At 34.7% G+C, this 18,984-nt stretch overlaps 1 pseudogene; it reads left to right on the top strand.

Annotated features, from left to right (window-relative positions):
- The window catches only part of LOC113927898, a 53,434-nt pseudogene extending 34,705 nt beyond the window's left edge, over positions 1 to 18,729 (top strand).
- Positions 18,730 to 18,984: the final 255 nt, after the last annotated feature.

Genomic DNA, 18,984 nt, shown 5'->3' with positions numbered 1-18,984 from the left:
TCTCACTGGATCCGACTGAAGACTTTCCTGACCAATGACAATGGACTTTGTCTTAGCCAATGTCACAAGGGATGTGTATATTTGTTCTACATTATCTCGGGTGCATCCATGTTAGCATGATCACAATGAACTTCCCCTTTTAAGCTCATGAAGGAGCCATTCTATAAATTTTTTCAGCAATGTGTCTTTCTGCCTAACAAACAAAAATTCAGAGCACATTTTTTTTATCGATACGGTAGCATTTAGTGATCAATGTCCAATTTCTTTAACAATATAAATTGGGGATAAGTTATAGTTATAAATAAATATATTTCAAATAATTAATAAACACTGATTTAGGAGTTTGAGTGATTATTTTTTCTTTTTGCCATTTGAACAGTATTTCTAGTATTTTTTCTTTAAGTTTGAATTTCAAAAGAAACATTTACTTATGCCCCCTTCTTAATATTATCGTAAGTGGTTAAATTTAATGCTTTTACTCCTTAATTAGTTTCATGAGTTGTTAACAGTTTATATCGAGGGGTGCCTGGGTGGCTCAGATGGTTAAGCGTCTGCCTTCGGCTCAGGTCATGATCCCAGGGTCCTGGGATCGAGTCCCGCATCGGGCTCCCTGCTCCTTGGGAGCCTGCTTCTCCCTCTGCCTCTCTCTCTCTCTCTGTCTCTGTCTCTCATGAATAAATAAATAAAATAAAAAAAAACAAAAAACAGTTTATAGCGAGGTACTTATAAATTACAAGAATCTACCTCTTTTCTCATTTTTTTATTTCTCATAATTTTTCCCATTTTTTTCTCATAATTTTAGGGAAACAATGGATATGGTAACATCTGTTCAAACTACCTGATGGAATATTATTTTTTGGTTGTTCATAAATTAATATAAATGATCAGGTTAAAGATGGAATCTCCTGAATTACAATGGAACGGTCATTCTCAAGTGTGTTCCAGGAAACACTGGTTTCTTTAAATTTATTGTGTTAGATGACAAGAAAACAAACACACAAAAAAAACAAAAGACAACTTTTCTGATATAATAGGATTGGGAGGTGCTGGGTTCAACAAAGTTTAATAGCTTTCTGTACTGAATAATTTCTCTGAGCACTTACAATAATAATGTTCATTGTGAATCTCTAAAAAGGAAAAATGTAAACACATATTTCTGAAACTTTTTTCACTTCAGAACTCTGACAACTTCTCTTTGGGTTAATGATGTGGAAGAAAAAACTGTATACATTATGTGGGTGTGTGTGTATAATATATGTATATATTTAAACCACTATAATGAATTATATGATCAAATAATAGACATATTTAGAATTTTGATGTATATTATAAATAAAGAATGCTAATTTCAAAAGATAAGTACCACTGGAAAAACCCTATCATGGGAAGCTCTAGCAGCTCAGTCCCCTAGACTTTGAATTCATTATTAACATTCTCAGTGAAATATTTTTCCATAAAGTTTCTCTCTATGATTTTCCTTTAGGGCAGTCATCTGAGTGTGGAGTCAAGAAACCAAACCCCTACAAGATAGGGATATTTGTATTATCTCTGGGTCATACATAAAGTATGTTTTTCTTTCCCTTTAGCTTTGGAAATTCTACTATGTCTTCCGTACCATCCAGGGAGCATATGCTCTATCCTCACTACCCCCAGCACTCCTCATCCTTAGTAAAAGAATAAAAAAAAAAAGTATACTATTTACCCCAACAACTGACAGTATGAGGGGGAATATATTCTAAATATATATATATCATATTATATTTATATTATATTCTAAATATTCTTATTTCAAGGATTAGATTGAGGAAGACTTCTTTTTTTTTTAAGATTTTATTTATTTATTTGAGATCGAGAGAATGAGAGATAGAGAACACGAGAGGGAAGAGAGTCAGAGGGAGAAGCCGACTCCCTGCTGAGCAGGGAGCCCGATGTGGGACTCGATCCCGGGACTCCAGGATCATGACCTGAGCCGAAGGCAGTAGCTTAACCAACTGAGCCACCCAGGCACCCCATGAGGAAGACTTCTTTAAAAAGTATCAAAGTGTTCAAGTTTTGGAACCTAAAGGAGTTCCACCCAGTTCCATATATGGAAGAAGCTCACTGCATCCTGTTCTCTCACTGAATGAAATCAAACCCTGGACAATTTGCATGCAACAGCTATCTAAGGACCTTGAGGTAAATATGTGAGCAGGAAAACTGGGAAAGACATCATAATCTTAAGTACTAACAAATCAGTGGTGAGTTTTGTTCCTCTGGTATCACCCAGCCTAGACTCAAAGGTAGCATGAAATTCAGAGGCAGGCACTGAATAAGAACAGAAAGAATCCTCAAAGAATCCCTCTGTTTTAAGAATTAAATAGAATGGAGAAAATTCTGTGGGATTTTCCCTCTTCATCCATTCCTCTTGACTCAGCCCTCAAGAATCTTGCTGGGGCTGGGAGGTGAAGTCAGCATCAACTGGAAGGCATGAAAACCCTGAAGGGGAATCCTTCTATCTATCCAGTTGCATTGCCGCCTTAAGATCTTGGATTGAATTCTTGTTGCCCTTTTTTCTCTCTTTGTCCTTCTCTTTTTAGCTCTATATGCAGCCTCATTTATAAGAAATGAGCAACAGAGTAGAAAATCCAAAGCACCAGCTTTCTGGCCAAAGGACTGGGGAGGGAAGCTTCTATGGAACTAGATAATGTTGGTGGTGAAAACTCAGAACAATCTCATAAAGTTGTGTAAAATCTCCTGAGTTTACCTCAGAGCCTTGCATGAATGAATCTGGCCCAAAAGAATATAAATAGGCTTTGACAACTGAACCATATGGTAGATTACCACATAAGACTGAGACTGACCACTAGTGGGCACATGAGGTTGATCTGTGTAACAGATAAACATACATATAAACATATATAAACATCTTGAAAACTGAATTGACATTAAAACTGCACACTACAGAAGGGAGGTTAGAACTTTCAGACTGAATCTAATCTGATAGATTCCCTGTCATAACAAAAACGGACAAAAGAAAAAAATATGATTTAAACTAAGAGCCAGCATCTCATACATAGCATCCAAAATTTCTATTACACAATTTAGAAGTTTTGGCATACAAACAACCAGGATAATTTCAACTAAAAAAAAAAAAAAAAAAAAGACATGCAAAGTTGGTACTAATGTTGAAACTATCACTAATGGACTTGAAGGCTTTTATTATGACCATGCTCAAAGAAGTAAGGGTGAACCCACTTAAAATAAATAGAAAGATAGAAAATCTCAGCAGAGAAACAGATAACATAAAGATTAAATAAATAAAAATTTTAGAATTAAAAATACATTTACAAGAATATAAAATTCACTGGATTAATTCAATAGCAGAATAAAGATGATAAAGACTCTGAAGTTGAATATAAATAAGAGAAATAAGGACCCTGTGACACAATACAATAAAAAACCCAACTCTTTTGTCATTAGGCACTTAGAAGGTAAGGAGGAAGAGTGTGGTGATGGGAAAAAATGAAGAAATATGAGTAAAAACTTCCCAGTTCTGGTGAAAGACAAATAAGAGATTCAAGAAGATTAGAGATATAAAACTGAATAAGGTCAAAGCATTCCCTCCCCAGATGGATCATAATAAAAATGATGAAAAACAAAAATACAGAAAAATTCTTAAAAATCAATCAGAAAACAAGACGAATTAAACATATAAAGGATCAATGATACAAATGACTGTGATTTTTTTTCCCTAATCAGAAACTATGGGGACAAAAGGAAATATGCCAACATTTAAAAAATGCTAAAAGAAAAAAGTGACAATTTATAATTCTATATTCAGGGGAACAAATGTATACTAGAAAAAAAGAATTAGTTAAAAAACATGATAGGTAAATGGAAATGAAATACTAAAGAATATTGAAAGAACACAAAAGATGGCAGGAAAGGGAAACTGAGAAACAGAAAATACAGGAAGCAAAGAGAAAACAAATGATACAATTAAAATATCATAATTATATAATAATTAAATTAAATACAAATGGTTTAAAAACACCAACTAAAAGACACATAATGGAAAACTTACAGAATTTGTCACCAGCAAAAAGGTTCCAAAAGAAATACTAAAAGAAGTTCTTCTGATGGAAGGGAAATGATGCCAGAGAGAAACTTAATTTGGAAGAAAAAGAGATTGGAAGGAAGGGATAGAGAGGAGAAAGAAAGAAAGGAGAGCATTACAAAGGGTAAATATTACATACATATATGTATATATTAAACATGTATGATAGTTGAAAGAAAAACTATAAAACTGCATGACAAGATCTCTACTATCTTTAGATAGCACACATATAATTATTACTGTATAAAAAGGAAGGATAAAGGCATCATTTTTTTGGTGAGGTTTCCCTATCCTACAATGATGTGAATAAAATGTGGGAAACTCCTTTTCAACATGAAATTTTTGTAACTACTATGTTTAACATACAAATAAAACCTAATGAATAGACTTCCAATTCCAGCCAGAGTGAACTAACAGGGGAGGTTGCTTGAAAGAACTTTAATAAAGTAGAAAATGGGAACGCCTGGGTAGCTCAGTTAGTTAAGCAACTGACTCAATTTTGGCTCAGGTTATGATTTCAGGGTCGAGAGATGGAGCCCCACATGGGGCTCTACACTGGGTATGAAGCCTAAGATTCTCCCCTCTCCCTCTGCTGCCACATCCCAACTCTCTCACAGACACTCTGTTTCTAAATAAAAAAAAAAAAGTACAAAATATATATAAAACATGTTTTTCAAGATACTGGACATTAAATATAAGAATAAATCTTTTAAAAGTTATCAGTGGAATTGCAATTGTACACTAAAAATATTTTACAAATGAATAAAGAAAAAGAAATAAGTAGGAAGAATACAAAAAACAAATAGCAAAATGGTTGATGTAAATCAAACCACATAAGTGATTACATTAAACATGAATGGACCAAACATTCTAATCAAAAGGTAGATATTGGAAAAATGGCTAAGAAAAAAAGACATGGCTATGCTATCAATAGGGGACACAAAAAGGTCAATGATACACAAAAGTCAAAGTAAAGGAATGCAAAAAGATGGGCCATGTAAACAGAATTTTAAGAGGCCTGGAGTGACTATATTAATATTAGAAAATGTAGATCTCAGAAAAGATTTATTAGTAGAAAAAAGGGGACATTTCAAAATGACTAAAAGTTTATTTATACATTGGATATGCATAAGAAATACAAAAAATATGTACCAAAGAACAGACCCCAAACAAGGTTAAGCAAAAGTTGACGAATTTGAAAAGAGAAATAGACAATTCAACAATTGTTGGAGATTTCATTATTCCCCTGTCAATGATTTAGATAACAATTAGAAAGAAAATCAGTAATAAAGAAGTTTTGAACAATACTATAAAACAATTTGTATTAAGTGGAATTTCATATTTGAACCAATAATAGCAAATATATATTCTTTTAAAAAAGCATATAGACTATTCTCCAGGATAGACCAAATGCTAAGATATAAAACAAACCTAAATACATTTTAGGTGATCAAAAAAATCAACAAATATCAATAAAAATATTAATAAAACAAAAAACTGATTCTTTGAAAATGAGTAAAATTCAAATTTAGCTAGACCCTCTAGGAATGTGTGTATATAAAACCTTAGAATATATATACACACATATATATACACAGAGACAAATGAAGTGTATAGAACATCATTACAGACACTGCAAAAATGAAAAGTTAGAGCTTTATGCCTCAAAATTAGACAACTTCAATTAAATGGACAAATATCTGGAAAAGTCAAAATCTCTGTAGTTTATTCAAGGAGAAGTAAAAACATCAATAAACTTATAACAAGTAAAGAAATTGGATTAGTAAATAAAATGTTTCCACAAAAAGTCCAGGTGCTGATGTTTCACTAGTTTAATAAATATTAGCAAACTATATCCAGAAAGACATAAAATCAATTATACAGCATCACCAAGTGAATTTATAAAATGGGAAAATAATTTGAATAGACATTTTATAAAATAAGATGTATGGATATCTAAAAAGAACATGAAAGGATGCTCAACATCATTAAACATTAGGGAATACAAATTAAAATTACAATGAAATACCACTATACACCTCTATAGAATAATTATAGTGATATAAACTATCAATACCAGGTGTTGCCAATGTAGTAGAGAAAGCAGTACCCTTATACCTTGCTGGGGAGGGAATGTAAAGTGGTACTGCCATTTTTGGAAAACAGGTTTTTTTTTGTTTGTTTGTTTGTTTTGAACGATGAGTATATACTTACTCTATGAACCAGGAACCCACTCCTATGTATTTACCCAAGAAAACTGGAATCTTACATCCAAAGATTTGTCTGTTTATCTTCATAGCAACATTATTCAAAACAGCTGAAATCAGCATCTAGCCAAAAGGGTAATACTGGTGAATGGATAAAAAAAATGAAGTATATAATGGGATACTTTTCAGAAATAAAAAGGGACAACATGCCCTATAACATTCATAAGCCTCAAAAATTTTACAGCAAGAGAAATAAACCAGAGGAAAAAATATAATTTATATGAGTCCATTTATATGAAATTTCTAGATGAAGCAAATCTTATATGCATTAAGAAACCAGAATAATTAGGGAGGGGAACAGATTCTGGGACAGGGGATGGGAGCAGCAATCGACTGTCACTGGGTATGAGGGCACTTTTGGGAGCAATAAAAATGTACTGGAACTCTCTCCTGATGGTCACTGAACAACTCTTTCATTGGACAATACAAGTTAAAATAGGTGAATTTTATGTTAGTACAATATATGCTTCAATCAAGCTGTTAACAAAAAAGGGAAAAATTTAAATAAACATGTCAAAAAAATATATATGACAAACACATAATTAGTATTCGGCATGATTCATCATTTGAGTAAAACAAGTTAAAACCACAATAAGCAGCCATATTCATAATTGCCAAAACTTGGAAGCAACCAAGATGTCCTTCAGTAAGTGAATAAATTGGTACATCCAGACATATTATGGAATATTATGGCATATTATTTAGCACTTAAAAAATGAGCTATAAAGCTATGAAAACATATGGAAGAACCCTAAATGTTTATTACTAAATGAAAGAAGCCAATCCGAAGAGGCTACATACTGTAAGATTTTAACTATATGACATTCTAGAAAAGGATGTGTCTATGTGTCTCCAAAAGTATGGAGACAATAAAAAAAATCATTGATAGATAGGGCTTGTGGGTGGGGGAGAGGGATGTATAGGCAGAGCACAGAGGAGTTTTAAAGCAGTGAAAATATTTTGTATGATACCATGATAGATAAAGATCATTACCCATTTGTCTAAACCCACAGAATGTACAACACCACGAGTGAATCATAATATAAATTAAGGACTTTGGGTAATAATGATGTGTCAAAAAGTCTACTGATTGTAACAAATGTACTATTTTGTTGTGGAATGCTCACAATGTGGGGGGCTGTGTGTAGGGAATGGAAGGGAACATATGGGGGTGGTCTGTATTTTCTGCTCAATTTTGATGTAAACCCAAAACTCCTCTAAAAGAATAAAGCCTATTAAAAGGCACAATGAGATACTATTACACATATATTAGTAGTCTAAAATTTTAAAGTATGAGCATTTGAAATGTTGATGCAGATATGGAGGCACTGGAATTCTCATATGTATGCTATTGAGAGAAATGTTCAATTGTACAAATACCTGGAAAACAGGTTTGACAGTTTCTTAAAAAAATTAAACAAGAACCTACCACTTGACCCAGACATTCCACTTCTAGATTTTTACCTAAGAAAAATGAAAGCAAACGTTCATACAAAGATTTTTCTACAAGTGTCATAGTAGCCTTAATTTTCACAGCTGAAAATTAGAAACAACTCAAATGTTCATCATCCTCAGATGCATGTATAAACAAATTGTTATGTCCGTACAATGGGATGCATTATTCAGCAACAGAGAACAAAATATTAATACACACAACAGTATGAATTACACTTAATGAATCAAGTAGGGAAATAAAGTACACACTATATGCTTGCATTTATATAACATCCTAGAAAAAGCAAACTATGACAGAAAGTGTCATTAAAAAGTATCATAAAGTGACAGATAGTGATCAGTGGTTGCTTAGGTTGGGTGTGGGCCTGGAGGGATGAGGGAGAGGTATTACAAAGAGACATTTTTAGGGGGTGTTAGAAATATTAATTACATAGATTGTGATAATATGATTTATACATATATGAAAACTTAGAAAACTGTATAAGTGCAGTTTATTTTGTATCAATCCCCAAAAAAGGTGTTAAAAAGATAATGAAATGATCTATTTTTATATCATTCAAGAAATCAATCTTTACCGTTTTTGTCAACAGCAATGCAATATTAGCCTGGTAATGAAGTTTAGAACACATTTTCTGACATCCAGTTCAACAAGTCAAGCAGTTGAGAAGATAATTGTTTAATTTCAGGTAAAGAAATGCAGAGATGGGGGAAGGACGGATTTTGCTGTTTCTGTCCAAAACATTTTTGGAATATCATCTAATTTAAAAGCAAAGCTTTCAAATATAGATGGTTGGTTTCTTCAGGGACTTTTAAATACATGCTGAATTCATTGTTTTATCTAATTTTCCCCTAAAATTGACCTCAATAAAAAACATTCTTGGTACTTTTGTCAGTTCTATGTGCTATTTACAGAGAGGCTGGTTTCTGTGGGGTTTATAATATGAAGAGGTCGTCATATTCAGAGAGAAATGGCATGGTAATGATTCCATTCCAGAGAGATTTTCTGATAAAGCACAAGCTCAAGCTTTGTAGGTCCTTTTGACCTTCTTAATAATAATAGCTAACATTTAGTGAATGCTTAATATGTTCAATATATTCTCTTATTAAATTTTCTCTACAACCTCTTGAGTTCTGTACTATAAATATCCTCAAATTTGTAGATGAGGACATAGAAATATAGAAGTTAAGCAGTTTGCTCAAGGGAGTGAGGAGCAAAATTTCCAGTTCAGGTATGTCTAAGTACAGAACTGAGCTCTATGCTCTATACTTTGTGTTTCCTTCTTATTCACAGGAAAATAAGCATTAGACATAGAGGTGAAAATTAATAAATTATTATTTTAAAATTGTAGATGTTCCATGTGATGATCCTCTGGTCACATGACTGATTTCATTCAATCACTTATATATCCATGTATACCTACAAACAAGGTATGATTTCATAGCTATATACTATGTGATTGATTCCATACAATTTTAGAGATAATAAAGTTCTAGTCAAGGTCACTACAATATACAAAATTGTATCTCTTCATTCACTGCCTTCTCAGTTCTATGACAAATGATGCTTTTATAATTTAAGGATAAAAAATAAGCACCTGTGAAAAGAATCAGCTACCATTTTTTTAAGGCAGTAAATAATAACCCTCAGAGGCCCACCACCTGCAACTGCAACTTTCTTCATACATACCTGAGAACTTATTATTCTAACTGTATGTTTCCCCCCTTTCTTGTTTTTATCTCAGTGTGTGGTTCTTCCTATGTCTCTACTTCACTGGGTCAGAGTGAGATACCGATCTTTAAAGTAGCTCTGCTTGAGGAATTTTTTGGCTAGGAAAATTAAATTGAACCTCCCTGACTTTTTCCCTTAACTTCCTACTTCCTACCTAATTTACCACTGCCAGTACCTAAGGAGGCCCTGTTCACAGTGCTAGAGACATCCCAAGGTGTCCTCATGATGCTGGCCATCTCCACATATGGTCTGATCACTGTGAACTCCGCTATGCTTAACTTCTGTTCTGCTCACAGACAGGACCCCTGGCCTATCTACTGTTATCACTCATTTTGTACAATACAAAGTTTTATGATGATAATCTACATATTTCTCTTACCTGCCTTTTGTCTAATTTTTACTTCCCTTCTGTTTTCTTGATCCTCTACCATATTTACTCTCACTCCCATTTTTATTGATTCTGATATATCATTAGAATTTTTAAAAGTATTTACTTCTTGTTCAAAATTGTTAGAGTTCCCTGTAGCCTATTTAAAAATTATGTGAATCCAGGGGTGCCTGGATGGTTCAGTGGGTTAAGCGTCAGACCCTTGATTTCGGCTTAGGTAGTGATCTCAGGGTTGTGAGATCAGCCCTGTGTCGCATAGGCTCTGCACTGGGCGTGGAGCCTGCTTGAGATTCTCCCTCTGCCCCTGCCCTCTCAATCTCTTAAAATATATGTATATGTATATATATATATATATATATATATATATATATATATATATGTGAATCTGATTCTTTTTTCAAATATTTATTTTTAAGATTTTTATTTATTTGAGAGAGAGTGAGAGAGAATAAGCATGAGCGGGGTGGGAAGGTGGAGGGAGAGGGAAAAGCAGGACCCTGTGATTGTAACCTGAGCCGAAGGCAGATGCTTAACCAACTGAGCCACCCAGGTGCCCCTGATTCTTGTTTTTTTTTTTTGTTCAAACCTGTTTTATGCCCCTTATATTTTATTAAAAATTATGTAATTATAAATTTCTGTGGTTTTTCTCTCAAAGTAATAAGGGACCTTCTAGTTTATAGACTTATTTATGTTAATATAGCATTTCTTTATTTACGTTGGCCACAGGCCATAAATTATAGAATTGCCTACCTACCTCATTCTACTTATTAGAATCAAAGCTGCTCAGGGCGCCTGGGTGGCTCAGTTGGTTAAGCCACTGCCTTCGGCTCAGGTCATGATCCTGGAGTCCCTGGATCGAGTCCCGCATCGGGCTCCCTGCTCGGCAGGGAGTCTGCTTCTCCCTCTGACCCTACCCCCATCTCATGTGCTTTCTCTCTCATTCTCTCTCTCTCTCAAATAAATAAATAAAATCTTTAAAAAAAAATCAAAGCTGCTCTATTGCAAAATAACTACTTTGTTAGACTTTATAATTCTTTCTGTAATATGCGTGATTTCTTTTCTAAAGATATAACTATGAATTTCCATAGAGATAGACATTGTTATATCAAATATGTGAAAATATGTATTTAAAAAGAATCAGGTTGGAGTAATAATTCTCAAGCTGGGGGGATATGTGTGTGTGTAGGAACATGCACTTTCATGTTATTTTGTTACCAGATATCCACCAAAGCATATAGTAATGGGTATATTATGCTAATTATGACCTAGATATATAGTTTGTTTCATAGATTGTATGATGGTGATATTTACAGTTCTAAAAGTATATGTTCTATGAATAATTATTTTTACTAGAACTGTCATCTTTTTAGCCTCAATGCCAGCAAGATCTACTCGAAACCCAAATTTTAATTTTTTTTTTCTTTAAAGATTTTATTTATTTATTTGAGAGAGAGAGAAAGAGACATCACTGAGGGAGAGGGAAAGGGAGAAACAGACTTGCCACTGAGTGGAGAGCCTGATGCAGGGCTCAATCCCAGCACCCTGAGATCAGGGCCCAATCCAGAGGCAGACGCTTAACTGACTGAGCCATTCAGGTGCTCCCCAAATTTTAGTTCTTAATAAGCAGTTGAATCAAAACAAACTAGTTAATTTTAGCTCAGATAGAATAAAAAGCTTCAGGTCTCTTTAGGCATCCCCTCGGGGGTTGAGTTGGTACTATAGGTTAGGTAATCAGTCTTGGAGTAATCTTGATTCCATGCTCCTAAATTCATGTGGCTTTAGGTAAGACATTTAACTCCTTTTAGACTTTATTTCCTCATACTTAGAATGAGTGATTAAGATAGTGTTATAGAATAGCAGTCCTCAGACTTTGGGGTCTAGAAAAGAAAAAAAAATCCAGTAAAAGTTACTAAGAACAAAAACAAAACAAAAAGTAGATCCCTCCAGCCTAATCCTCAAATTCTCAGAGATTTTGACTCAGTGGTCCTTGTTGAAACATTTTAGGTGACTCTGACAGAGATGAATTTTTTTTTGACAGAGATGAAATTTGACTTTGAAGAATGCTTCATACTCTTGTGAAGAGTCAATGAATAAATAACTTGGCACATAATAGGCGCTTACAAAGGAATTATACCACCAGGATACAGATTATGCAATTTATGGAAATATACTAAAATAATGAATCAAGTGAATCCTGAGGGTAGAGTCCACAATATTTGTTACTGAAGATTACACCATTTTAAAGATGCAGTTACACGGAATAGGTTCTAAACAAGGAATTTAAAAAAATTCCAAAATCTTAATTCCAAAGGTATTATAATATTTAAGTAGACCAATGCTATTCTGACAATGACAAAACAGAAGCAATACAAAGAAGACAAGACAAAATTTAGGAGTATTTAAGAAATAGATAAAATCAACTAAGTCATAACTAATAGAGCCATATAAACATGAATCATTCAACCTTTAGCTTAAATGTAATCAAAAAAATATAACAATGGAAAATGACACACTTATTCTAAAAATTTGTAAGAACTGATACATACACAGATATTTCTAAAGATAAATCATTATGGACAAATTTTTACAAAGGACAGAAAAAAAGTTTATTGTGAAGGAGATATATATACTTAGAGAAAGAACCTTCATTAATAATAAAAGTCATGCATAATAATGTGAGTTAAAATAATTTTAAGGATTCACTTTACATCTGTTAATCTAATAAAAATCATTAACTTGGTTTGCCAGGCCATGTAGAGGCACATACATGTTAAATCTTGTTAGTGGGTTGTAAATCTGCTCAGTTATTCTGGAGACCAAATAATATATACCAAAGCTTATGAAATATTTATTGGAAAAGAAAGGCATAGAATGTTCTCAAGTCAATATTTTGGAAATATATCCCAATGAAACAAACATCTTAAAATATGAAATGCTGGTCACAAAAGTGCATAATTAAAAAAAAAAAAAAGAAAAAAGAAAAGAAAGAAACCCTTGTAGGGGCCTACCTAGTGGACAACTGAAAAATTACAGAAGGTAAATGTTCATTAAATGAATGAATGAAGTTAATGGAAGACAATGTAGCTATTAGAAAAATCAAGTATATTCTCAGAAAAAAATATTCTGAAGAATAACTGGTATATTGATTTAATATGTCAAAAATAACACCAACTATTTTAGATCTCTAATTTTAAAGTTTATGCTTTTTTCACACTTACTATTTAAAATATTTGGCAAACACTTTAAGATGCTTTGGAATTATTCCCTAAAATCGTGTATAATGATGTGTAAGATATTTCAAAAAAATAAGCTCTATTGGTAAAACACTACTTTGGAATTCTCAACTAAAAAATACTAATTAAGACTGGATTGTATGTTTCCTGGCTCAGTTCATCCTTCCTAGGATTAAAGTGAAATTTAGAGCTAAGCAATTGATTGCCTCAAGTGATTTATTAATTTTGGTGAAGCAATTAGTGTGTGGATTGTTTTCACTGAATCAATTAAATGTTGGAAAAAATAACCAAATTCATTATTTGTTTGCTGACATTGCCTTAATCATTTCCACTTTCTTCCTTAGTTTTTTTCCAGGTGGAAATTGGATCTCTACCACAGAAATCACGTGGGGATATATAAAGTGGAAAATAAAAAGTATTTATTTCAGTTAATTTTTTTGTTACATATATTTATATCCTGAGATACAATGGACTGAAAAAAATAATAATAATTACAAACACTTAATAATGTTCATCATAGTTTTGCCATGACCAAAATTTGATACTTTGTACTTGACTGAAAAGGCAGCATGACTTCAGGGAAAAGAGTAACCAAATCTTTGGAAGTACTGTAATTACTACATATTATGACACACCAGAGTCTCTAATTATTCGATTTACAAAATGCAATGCAGTTTTATTCATGATAGCAAATAACAATTTAGCAAGAAATGATCCTGATCAGATTATTAGTATCTGAGCATAAGAAATCATTCTATTTTGATGTCATACATTTTATCTTAAAAAAAAAAATCTATGTTGAATTAAAGGAATATGTCTAGAACAAAATCTTCTACAAGGCTATCAATGGATTAAGCCTTCCTACTACAAATGTAACATTTTTTTAGTTCTCAATGTTAAAATATATAGGTGGAGAAAGAGGAGTTAGCAAAACAAAGGAAAAGATCTATTTCCATATATCTCTGTTTCTCTGTAACAATTTTCCCTTTTAAGGGTAGTTAGACTTTTCTAATGGCACTGGTTCTATTAGCATTGGATGGATGTTGATGTAAAAATCCAGGAGCCAGAGCTATAGAAACAAATTTCCTAAGGCTATTTATGATATGACTCCCATCATGTGACCCCCCAAATTATCACTGATATCTAATAAACCCAAGAATATCACTGATGCCAAGGTACAAATTGCTTTTTTTTCTCTTCAGTTTTTTTTTTTTAAGATTTTATTTATTTGAGAGAGAGAGATAATGGATAAAAGGAGTGTGCTAGGCTGAGAACATCTCCAACAAGCACATCAAAGAACAATACATACAGCATGATTCTGGTTAGTAAAAACAAAACAAAAACCTGGGAAGAATAAAACAGATGAAATCAGAGAGGGAGACAAACCATAAGAGACTCTTAAGCAAAGGAAACAAACTGAGGTTTGCTAGAGGGGTGGTGGGTTGGGGGGATGGGGTAACTGGGTGATGGGCATGAAGGAGGGCATGTGATGGAATGAGCCCTGGGTGTTTTATGCAACTGATGAATCCCTGAACTCTACCTCTGAAACTAATAATACACTATATGTTAACTGAATTTAAATAAAAAAAGGAACTGCCCCCCCAAAAAAGCTTTTATTTGAGAGACAAGAGATAGAGGGAGAGCATGCACGCACTAGCAGGGGGGAAATGCAGAGGGAGAAGCAGACTCCCTGCTGAGTGGGGTGCCTGACCAGTCCTGGGGCTGGATGCCAGGACCCTGGGATCATGACCTGAGCTGAAGGCGGATGCTTAACTGACTGAGCCACCCAGGCGCCCCCTCTTCTGTTCTCAAAGGATGATATTTTTGGACTCAGAAAGTAGGGTAGGCAGGAATGGAAGTCTGAAGTCCTTTTTGTCACTAGGTAACATAACTAACGCTTGCTTGGTACAGAGCAGGATTTGAGAGGGCAAGTCTTAGGTAGCTTTTGCCTAAACCAGTTAGCCTTGGTTGAGAACAACTGTGACAATCATGATGCTTAAGAGCCTAAAGAAAGATGATATCTACCACATTAGCCCAATAATAATTGTTATCTTCTGATAGGAGAAACTCTCTGTATTCTCAGGAATTTTGTGATTTTTGAGTCAAAATAGGAATCAATAATAGAAGACCTGTGTGGTGTTGTCACTAGAAGAGAGAATATGAAAATATCCAGTCTTGATCTGCTTGATATAGTGGGGAAAATCACTGATGTCCTTTCATATTATTATTGATCTCTGATGTGTTTTGAAGAAGAGACTTAGTTCAAGTTTCAGCTAAGAATCAACTCCTTAGAGCTGGGGCTGGGGACAGGGGGCAGTGGTGGTAGAATAGGACTACATTAGTTCTATTTGAGAATGAAGTAACTGGAATTTCAGGTGTGCCTTCTCCAGTTAAGTATCTTCCAAGAAACTTTAGGTGAAAATTTTGTAGATACCTCTCATGTGATATTTATATTTTACTGGCTTAAATAAATACGCCCCTAATAGCTGCTATTTTTAATGACATGCATTTCATTAGCACACATTTGCAAAATCATTCCACATGTATGTTATAAATATTTTGGTATACGTACGGACTTCAGAGTACTTGGCAGTAACTCTGGTGTTCACAGACTGGAAGTCACTCCTCCAGATCTTCAGCAAGGAAATATTTTGCAAAATAAAACTAGTTTGAAGTGTCCATTCAAAACAAGTTGAGGAGGCACTTTAAAAAACTTGTTTACTTAGCACAAAAGAGATAATCAAACTAGAAGACCTTATTAAATAATTAATAGGTGATGTTATACAAGTAAGGAAACAGAAGTTTAGAGAGAGAGGTACGGTGCTCTGTATCATGAACAGATGGAAGAGTGAGAGTCTGGGGGATAACCAGAGAGTGGAAGCACAAATGTAGGAAGGTTAAATACTATAGCATGGGTTGGATTTGAAGCACAAAAGTACAATTTTGTAAGGAATGTCTAAGGTAAAATTTTGAACTGAACTACTATAGATAATTTTATAAATTCTCTATTTACATCCTTTTGAAATCTGCAGTATATTGGTTATAGCTTCTTTGCATAGAAGGTGATTTTCTAATATAAATGTTCTGGTTTGGCAAGAGCAAAAATAAGCTTTCTTTGGGAACAGTCTAGAAATAATACCAGACACGACAGAGTAGAGACATTTCCATATTCTTCTACTACTTGGTTCTGAGTGTGGAGCCAGTGGTTGATATTCATAAATAGCTCTGTAACCTGTCACTGATAACTCTCCTGGATCTTTCTGCTCTTTTATCAATGGGATGAGTCAAGTGAAAACAAACATTTCAAAGCCTTAAGGGAGCCCAAATGAAAGTAGAGGGCTCCATCTCTTTAAGAGCATTGTATAAAAATTCAACACTTTTATGCCAATAAAGGTAAATAAAATAGAATGCAACATAGTCAAAATTTATGAGTTTTAATTTAAGGTAAAAGCCTCTGTTGCAATATATAATAATGTGTGAATTATATCTGATACAAATAAAAATGTATATGCATGTAAATCTATTATTACCTAAATAAGAGTACATCATTTCACATATACCCTTTACCATGGGTAGACATGCATCTTTCCTGTTGTAATCTCAATTTTTTAGGAGAAAAAAAATGTTATCTAAGGGAGAAAGATAGTTTTTTTTTTTTTTTATAAATTTAGTCCTGTATTAGACTGTGTGTAAGTTATGACATTCATTCAAGGGAACATTTTTCTTTTTTGATGGGTTGTCAGGTAAAGTTGAAAAGATAAACAGAAAGGCTTATACTTACCAGGAAGATTTTTGCCTCACTAGAAATGTGGATAGATTCTAGAGGTAAATATAAAGAGGATTTTAGACTGCGAACCATTACTAGTCTGGGGAAAATTAGAAGAAGCCTTAAAGTCTTATTGAAATAGTCCTAATGGAAATCATTTGCAAAAGAACAAAATGAGGTGCTCTTTTAGTGATGTACTATTGTTACTTGGTCAGTGGTTCTTCAGGAAGTGTGCACTGGGAATACCTAGGAGAGCTTTAAACTGTAGTTGCTCACCTCCCACCTCAGAAACATTGATGCAAAGGGCCTGGAATAAGAAAGGAGGTGACTGGTAGGTGCATAAGGAAACACTAGTTTAGGCTTATAAGGAGATTTCAAATGGTATTTCTCCTCCAAACTGATGACCTTTGATTTGACCTCAAGGTCTCAAGCAATAGTCCTTGAAAAGAATTAGCTAATTCTTTAATCAGAATTACATTCAGTGATAGTTAAAAAATAAGTGTTAAAGAAAGTTCTGTTTTGGTTTTAAAACACCTAACAACATAGAATATTTAACTTAAAACACTTTATTTATTTGCTTATTTATTGAAATAACAGATTACTCAGATCATGCTTTGGGGCCTGGAAGTATAACTCCTTTCCTTCCTCTTTATCTAGATGGGAGTATCAAATGTCTGACATACTGAAAACTATTTGTTTTCCAGTATTTTTGCTGGTAGTCTCATTCATGAAATTATAGAGAGAGCAAGGAAAGCAACTGGTTTTATTAAAAATATTAAATATTCATAGCCCTATATCAACCTCTACAAAGTCTCTGTCCAAAAGGTGAAAGGACTGCCATTTGGTACAAATCACGAGACTTAATCCTCAGCCACACTACTCTTAGTGCTGTTGAGCACCAAGTCCATTGTGTCATCTAACGTCAATATGCAGTAATTACCTTTTAATAAAAGAATTAACGGGTTGTACAGACAAGAGCACGGGCTATAAAAACAAAAGGCCAACTGTTTAGTCCTACTTATGTCTTTTCTTCATGAATCTGTTATGTCTCAATAAATTTGAGCTTCACTTTCCTCACTAAAGAAATGTACTTAAAATATACTCCTTACCTATGAGGAGCTCCAAAACATGATGCATAAAATAAATAGATTATATATACTACTTTTGTATGCCTAAAACATTTAACATAAATTATATAAAAAATTAAAATATGTAGACTTTTATGAACTGTAGAATACTGTTGTTTTGGCCGCCTCTGTGGCCTGGGGAGGTGTGAGTGCTGGGTTTCTGGTGGGCGGCCAGGGGAGCCTGGTGGAGCCAGCCTGGGGACTCTCAGGGGTCGGGAGAGGTGGCGGCGCTAGTGACAACCAGAAGATTCTGAGCAACAGGCTTGTGCCCGGTGGGGGAAGAAGAAGCTGGCGGCCCCGAGCGGCCCAGGGACGTGGTGAACATGTTGTTCGTAGACCGGTCAGGCCTACGGATTCCGGTGAGCAGCAGAGTGGGGGACAATGTTCTCCACCTGGCGCAGCGCCATGGAATGGACCTGGAAGGGGCCTGTGAAGCTTCCCTGGTGTGCTCTACCTGCCACGTGTACGTGAACGAGGACCACCTGGACCTTCTGCCTCCTCCTGCTGAGAGGGAGGACAACATGCTGGACATGGCCCCCCTTCTTCAGGAGAACTCCCGGCTGGGCTGCCAAATCGTGCTGACTCCTGAGCTGGAAGGGGCCGAATTCACGTTGCCAAATATCTCCAGGAATTTCTACGTGGACAGCCATGTCCCCAAGCCCCACTGACGTGGGCAGCCGCACCACCCCGGGCACCCGCGGCCTTGGGGCGGGGACTAGAGGAATAGCCAAGTTGCCAGCCCAGCCCAGAGCATGGACAGGCCCGAGAGAGATGTTGGATGCAACCAGAAGGCCAAAGCCCCTGCCTCAGAGAGATCCCATGACCAGGCTCTGGTTTGGGAGGCTGAGGGGAACCCAGCCCTGCTGGGGCGGCCTCCCCAAAACTCAGGAGAATCAGTGTGTAGATAGGGTGGAATCTGACTG

Source organism: Zalophus californianus, chromosome 7 (assembly GCF_009762305.2).
Source record: "Zalophus californianus isolate mZalCal1 chromosome 7, mZalCal1.pri.v2, whole genome shotgun sequence".
Classification (NCBI taxonomy): Eukaryota; Metazoa; Chordata; class Mammalia; order Carnivora; family Otariidae; genus Zalophus; species Zalophus californianus.
This window is presented reverse-complemented; position numbering and strand designations above follow the sequence as displayed.